Below are 7,873 nucleotides of genomic sequence, written 5' to 3'. Positions count from 1 at the left end.
TTTTTTTTGTAGTTTTAGTAGAGACGGGGTTTCACCATGTTGACCAGGATGGTCTCGATCTCTTGACCTCGTGATCCACCCGCCTCGGCCTCCCAAAGTGCTGGGATTACAGGCTTGAGCCACCGCGCCCGGCCCAATAATAATAAAAATTTTTTAAATGAGGTGAGAGGATCACTTGAGCCCAAGAAATTGAGGCTGCAGTGAGTCCTGATGGCGACACTATATTCCCGCCTGGGTGACAGAGTGAGGAAACCCTGCAGCAACAGGAAGAAAAAAAAAACAAAAGAACAAGTGAAAGAAGTCAGATGCAAAAGTCAGACATTATATGACAATGTCCAGTATAGGCAAATCTATAGAGACTGAAAGTGAATTACTGATTATCAGAGATTAGGGTGGGATAAAATTCGGAGTGTCTGCTAATTGGTGTACCTTTTCTTTTTTAAAAAATAAATTTAGGCCGGGCACGGTGGCTCACGCCTGTAATCCCAGCACTTTGGGAGGCTGAGGTGGGTGGATCATGAGGTCAAAAGATGGAGACCATCCTGGCCAACATGGTGAAACCTCATCTCTACTAAAAATACAAAAATTAGCTGGGCGTGGTCGCGCACACCTGTAGTCCCAGCTACTCGGGAGGCTGAGGCAGGAGAATTGCTTGAACCTGGGAGGCGGAGGTTGCAGTGAGCCGAGACTGTGCCATTGCACTCCCACCTGGCACTTGGCGATGGAGTGAGACTCTGTCTCAAAAAAATAAATAAATAAAATAAGTAAAAAATTATTTTTAAGAGATGGTGGCGTGGCAGTTCACTATGCTGTTGTTGGTCTTAAAATCCTCAGCTCGAGTGATCTGTCCATCTTGGCATTCTAAAGTGCTGTAATTACAGGCGTGAGCCACTGCAGCAGACCACAAGTTTTCTTTTGTTAGAAAAAAACAAACACTCGGCCAGGCGCGGTGGCTCAGGCCTGTAATCCCAGCACTTTTGGAGGCCGAGGCGGGTGGATCACGAGGTCAAGAGATCGAGACCATCCTGGTCAACATGGTGAAACCCCGTCTCTACTAAAAATACAAAAATTAGCTGGGCATGGTGGCGCGTGCCTGTAATCCCAGCTACTTAGGAGGCTGAGGCAGGAGAATTGCCTGAACCCAGGTGGCGGAGGTTGCGGTGAGCCGAGATCGGGCCATTGCACTCCAGCCTGGGTAACAAGAGCGAAACTGCGTCTCAAAAAAAAAACAAAGACTCTTGGAACCCACATCTCTCTATTGCTACCACTCACCTTCTCAGTTTCTCTTACAGAATGTGATAAAGTATAAGAAAGCTTCTTACATTCCTCTAAAGAGTTATCTGTATTTGTTGCTTGCCTGTTGGTGATTTTTCTCCCCTCATTCTCTCTTGAATATTCTCCAATCAGGCTTTTACATCCAACTTCCACACACTCCTCTTCAGAGTCAGACATGAATGACCTTGACGTTGCAAAAATTAAAATGGCCACCGGGCACTGCGGATCTTGCCTGTAATTTCAGCATTTCAGAAGGCCAAGGTGGGCGGATCATCTGAGGCCAGGAGTTTGAAACCAGCCTGACCAACATGGCCAAACCCCTTCTCTACAAAAAATACAAAAATTAGCCACACCTGGTGGTCCACACTTGTAATCCTAGCTACTCGGGAGGCTGAGGCAGGAGAATCACTTGAACCCTGGTGGCAAAGTTTGCAGTGAGCCGAGATTGCCCACTGCACTCTAGCCTGGGTGACAAAGCAAGACTCAGTCTCAAAAAAATACCAACAACTACAAAAAAAACAAAGTCCAGGCATAGAGGGTCACGTCTGTAATTGCGGCAGTTTGGGAGGCAGAGGTGGGCGGATCATTTAAGGCCAGGAGTCCAGGACCAGCCTGGTCAACATGGTGAAACCCCGTGTCTACTAAAAATACAAAAAATTAGTCAGATGTGCTCTTTTGAGCCCCAGGATGGGGAGGTCGCAGTAAACCCAGATCGTGCCACTGCTCTCCAGGCTGGGTGACAGAACAAAACTGTGACTCAAGAAACAAGAAAAAAAAGTAAAGAAAATAAATCAAATGGCCAATTCCCAATCCTCCCCTTTTTTTCAAGGGTATCGTGGTGGTGGGACAGTGGGTGGTTTCTTTTTGTTTGTTTTCTTTTGTTAAAATAGAGTCTCGCTCTGAAGCCCAGACTGGAGCGCAGTGGCTTGATCTCAACTCACTGCAACCTCCGCCTCCTAGGCTCAAAGGATTCTCTTGCCTCAGCCCCCTGAGTAGCTGGGACTACAGGGGTCCATCATCAAGCCTGGCTAATTTTTGTATTTTTGGCGGAGACGGGGTTTTATCATCTTGGCCAGGATAGTCTTCAACTCCTGAGCTGAAGCAATCAGCTCCCCTCGGCCTCCCAAAGTGCTGAGATTTCAGGCCTGAGCCACTGTGCCCGGCTTGTCCCCCTTCTTACTTACTTGAATCATCAGGGGCTTCTGAAGTATCAGGATCTCTCTCCATGTTAAAAAAGTGTATTCTCCCACTCCCTGGACACCATCCCTTCCTGGGCTTGAGTCAAGGGCTGCTCTTTGAAAGCTTTCTTTGAATCACATTCAAGGTTAAATCTCTTCACCTCTTATCTCCTTCACAGGCACCGCTAATCCAGGTCATCCAATCTCATGGTTTTTAATACTGCCCAAAAAAGGAGATTACTTTCAGATTTTTTTTTGAGAAGGAGTCTCACAGTGTCACCAGGCTGGAGTGCAGTGGGGAGATCTCGGCTCACTGCAACCTTTGCCTCCTGGGTTCAAGTGATTCTCCTGCCTCAGCCTCCCGAGTAGCTGGGACTACAGGCGCACGCCACCAGGCCCAGCTAATTTTTCTATTTTTAGTAGAGATGGGTTTCATCATGTTGGCCAGGATGGTCTCATCTCTTGACCTCATGATCCACCCGCCTCGGCCTCCCAAAGTGCTGGGATTACAGGCGTGAGCCACTGCGGCCAGCCTATTTTCAGATTTTTATTTCCAGGCTTGTATGTCAAAATCCCAATTCAATATCTCTGCTTGGATGTCTAATAAGTTATGTGACTTGAACTTACAATTCCCAAACTCCGTTTATGGCTCCCTTCAGTGAATGCTGACCTATCTTGAGGCCTGTCTATCTTAGTAAAGCCAATTCCAACTCCATCTGCCCAGTGGATTGAATCAAAAACCTCAGTGCTGTCTTTGACTTCTTCCCTTTCTCATAGCTCAACTTAATCTGTCAGAAAATCTTGCTTTCTTTTCTTTAAAATACCCGGGCGAATTGGCTCATGCCTGTAAACCGACCACTTTGGAAGGCTGAAGGCGGGCAGATCACTGAGGTTGGGAATTCGAGACCAGCCTGACTAACATGAAGAAACCCCGTCCCTACTAAAATACATGAAAAAAAAAAATAAAATAGCTGGGCATGGTGGCACATACCTGTAGTCCCAGCTACTTGGAAGGCTGAGGCAGGAGAATTGCTTGAACCCAGAAGGCAGATGTTTCAGTGAGCCAAGGTCACATTGCACTCCAGCCTGGGCAACAAGAGCGAAACTCCGTATCAAAAAAAATATATATATAGCTGGGCGCGGTGGCTCACGCCTGTAATCCCAGCACTTTGGGAGGCTGAGGTGGGCACATCACCTGAGGTCAGGAGTTCAAGACCAGCCTGACCAATATGGTGACACCCCATCTTATAAAATATATATATACATATGTATGTGTATATCCCGACAACTGCCACTTCTTGCCACCGTCATCTCTCAACTAGATATAGTTTATCTCATAACTCAATCTGCTTCTGCCTTTGTCCATCCCACTCTAAAATCTACTTCCAATATAGCAGAAAAAGTAATCCTTTAAAAATGTAAATCAGGGCAAGGTGTGGTGGCTGACACCTGTAATCCCCACACTTTGGGAGGCCAAGGTGGGCAGATCACATGAGGTCAGAAGTTCCAGATTAGCTTGGCCAACATGGTGAAGCCTCCTCTTTACTAAAAATACAAAAATTAGCCTGGAGTGGTGGCAAATGCCTGTAACCCCAGCTACTCAGGAGACTGAGGTAAGAGAATCCTTTGAACTCGGGCGGTGGAGGGTGCAGTAAGCCGAGATCATGCCACTGCACTCCAGATCGGACGACAGTGAGACTCTGTCTCCAAAAAAAAAAAAAAGCAAATCAGATCATACTATTCCCTGGCTGGAAACTTGAATGGCTTCCGGCTTCCTCCCTCAGAGTCAAAGCCGAGGATCTCACAATGTAGGACTGCAGAATTTGGTCCCTTGCCACATTTTTCTTGTTTGTTTGGTTTTTTTTGGAGATGGAGTCTTGCTCTGTTGCCCATGTTGGAGTGCAATTGCGTGATCTCAGCTCACCAAAACCTCCACCTCTCGGGTTCCAGCAATTCTCCTGCCTCAGCCTCCCGAGTAGCTGGGATTACAGGAATGCACCATCATGCCTGGCTAATTTTGTATTTGTAATAAAGACAGCGTTTCTCCATGTTAGTCAGGCTGATCTCGAACTCCCAACCTCAGGTGACCAGCCTGCCTCGGCCTTCCAAAGTACTGGGATTATAGGCGTGAGCCACCGTGCCCAGCCCCCTTACCACCTTTTTGACTTACAGCAGTGTTTTCCTTCATTCTTTTTTTTTTTGAGACAGAGTCTCACTCTGTCGCCCAGGCTGGAGTGCAGTAGCTTGATCTTGGCTCCTTGCAACCTACACCTCCCAAGTTCAAGCAATTCTCTGCCTCAGCCTCCTGAGTAGCTGGGATTACAGGCGCCTACCACCACACCTGGCTAAATTTTGTATTTTTAGTAGAGATGGGGTTTCACGAATCTTGGCCAAGCTGGTCTTGAACTCCTGACCTCAGGATCCACCCGCCTCAGCCTCCCAAAGTGCTGGGATTACAGGCGTGAACCACCACGCCCGGCCCCTTCATTAACTTTGCTCAATCCCCTAGCTTTTCAGTAAACAAGCCAAACCTGGTCCCAGCTTAAGCCTTTGCATTTGCTATTTGCTCTGCCAAAAGCTCTTCCTCCAAATAAAATCACTTTATCCCTTCCCTTCTTCAGGTTACTCTTGAAAGCTACTCACCAGCGAGGCCTTCCCAGAACTCTGTATTCAGAAAGCAAGCACCCTTTCTCCCACACTCCCTGTTCCCATTCTCTGATTAGTTTTTCGCTTTATTACTTACACCGTCTTCCATATCATCTGTTACTTGTTTTTTCTCCTGTTTGCCTCTAGAAAGATGAGCTTGCTGAATTCGGAACTTTGGTTCTCCATGCCCAGGAAGAACACATAGTAGGTGCTCAATAGGTGTTGAATGCATGAGTGAGTATTGCAAGAAGATGAGAATAGCAGTTATTTCTGAGAAGGCAAAATACTAGGAGGAAAGGACAACCTTATTTTATTTATTTATTTACTTTTTGAGACCAAGTTTTGCTCTTGTCGCCCAGGCTGGAGTGCAATGACCCGATCTCGGCTCACTGCAACCTCTGCCTCCTGGGTTCAAGCGATTCCCCTGCCTCGGCGTCCGGAGTAGCTGGGATTACAGGTGCCACCAGGCCTGGCTAATGTTCTGTATTTTTAGTAGAAATCGGGGTTGTGGGGGAGTGGAGTCGGTTTCACCATGTTAGCCAGGCTGGTCTCGAACTCTTGACCTCAGGTGATCTGCCTGCCTTGGCCTCCCAAAGTGCTGGGATACCAGACATGAGTCACTGCTGCTGGCCGGGACAGCGTTATTTTTACATTTACACTTCAATATTGCTATTCAGTATATGTGTGAACAATAGCCAGAAATAAGGTTTGCGTCAGTATTTAATGAGGCATTTACGGCTTTTAAATTTGAGTTTAAGGGTAAAATAGGAGCTACCAGGGAGTTGTGTTAATCTGCATTGTGATCAGGTAAACCTTCAACTGGAGAGTTGACTAAAGCTGTTTGAAACTGGACACCATGCAAGAAGCAGAAGGATTCACAAATCAGGCTGAAGATTTTGTATTAAATAAATCCTTGCCGGGCGCGGTGGCTCAAGCCTGTAATCCCAGCACTTTGGGAGGCCGAGGCGGGTGGATCACCAGGTCAAGAGATCGAGACCATCCTGGTCAACATGGTGAAACCCCGTCTCTACTAAAAATACAAAAAATTAGCTGGGCATGGTGGTGCGTGCCTGTAATCCCAGCTACTCAGGAGGCTGAGGCAGGAGAATTGCCTGAACCCAGGAGGCGGAGGTTGCGGTGAGCCGAGATCGCGCCATTGCACTCCAGCCTGGGTAACATGAGTGAAACTCTGTCTCAAAAAAATAAATAAATAAAATAAATAAATAAATAAATACTTAAGGCCTCCAGGCGAGGTGGCTCACACCTGTAATGCCCAGCACTTTGGGAGGCTGAGGCAGGTGGAACATCTAAAGTCAGGAGTTTGAGACCATGTTGGCCTGGCCAACATGGTGAAATTTGTCTCTACTCAAAATACAAAACTTAGCTGGGCACAGTCGCTCATGCCTGTAATCCTGGCACTTTGTGAGGCCAACACAGGTGTACCACCTGAGGTCAGGAGTTCAAAGCCAGCTTGGCTAATATGGTGAAACGCTGTCTCTACTAAAAATACAAAAATTAGGTGGGTGTGGTGGCATGTACCTGTAGTCCCAGCTACTTGGGGGTGCTGAGGCAGAAGAATCACTTGAACCCAGGAGGTGGAGGTTGCAGTGAGCCAAGATAGTGCCACTGTAGTCCAGCCTGGTGAAGAGCAAGACTCCATCTTTTTTTTTTTTTTTTTAATTTCAAAACCACTCCAGGCTGGGAGGCAGAGTAGGAATGGAATGGAATGGAGTGGAATGGCGTGGAGTGGCATGGAATGGCGTGGCATGGAGTGGCGTGGAATGGAGTGGAACAGCATGGAATGGCATGGCATGGCATGAAATGGAATGGCATGGCATGGCATGAAATGGCATGGCATGGAAGGGAAGGGAGAAAGATAAAGATATATATATAAATATGTATGTAATGATCTTCCAGGGAAATTGTGGGGACTATCTTAGCCCTCTTCTGTAAAAGCACTAGGTAGATCCAGGTCTACTTAATGGTTTGCCATATTCAAGAACGTACTAAGAAAGTGTGGCACACAGTTGTCTCTATTCTCCTATCTCTTAAAACAGGGCATCCTCTTACACTCCCAAATCTTGGACTTTACCTGAGGTGGACTCAAGATGCAAGTCCCCCTTTGTTCACACTCAAAACTCCTTTTCTGTTTTTTTTTTGGTTTTTTTTTTTTTTTTTTTTTAATTAAAGACGAGGTTTCACCATGTTGGTCAGCCTGGTCTTGAACTCCCGACCTCCCAAGGTGATCCACCCACCTTGGCCTCCAAAGTGCTTGGATTACAGGCGTGAGCCACCATGCCCAGTCTTGATCACCTCCCAAGGTGATCCACCCACCTTGGCCTCCAAAGGGCTTGGATTACAGGCGTGAGCCACCACGCCCGGCCTTTTTTTTTTTTTTTTTTTTTTTAAGACAGAGTCTCACTCTGTCCCCCAGGCTGCAATGCAGTGGCATGATTTCTGCTCACTGCAACCTCCACCTCCCTGGTTCAAACGATTCTCCTGACTCATTCTCCAGAGTAGCTAGGATTACCGGTGCCTGCCACCATGCCCAGCTAACTTTTGTGTTTTTAGTAAAGACAGGATTCCACCATGTTGGCCAGGCTGGTCTGGAACTCCTGGCCTCAAGTGATCTCCCCACCTCAGCCTCCCAAAGTGCTGGAATTACAGGCATAAGCCCCCGTGCCGACACCTCGTTTTTTCTTTTTCTTTTGGAGTCTCGCTTGGTTGCCCAGGCTGGAGTGCAGTGGTGTTGATCTCCCCTCACTGCAACCTCC

This window comes from Sapajus apella, unplaced genomic scaffold, assembly GCF_009761245.1.
Source record: "Sapajus apella isolate SASKATOON/1434 unplaced genomic scaffold, GSC_monkey_1.0 scaffold250, whole genome shotgun sequence".
Taxonomy (NCBI): Eukaryota; Metazoa; Chordata; class Mammalia; order Primates; family Cebidae; genus Sapajus; species Sapajus apella.
Note: the sequence above shows the minus strand (reverse complement) of the source record.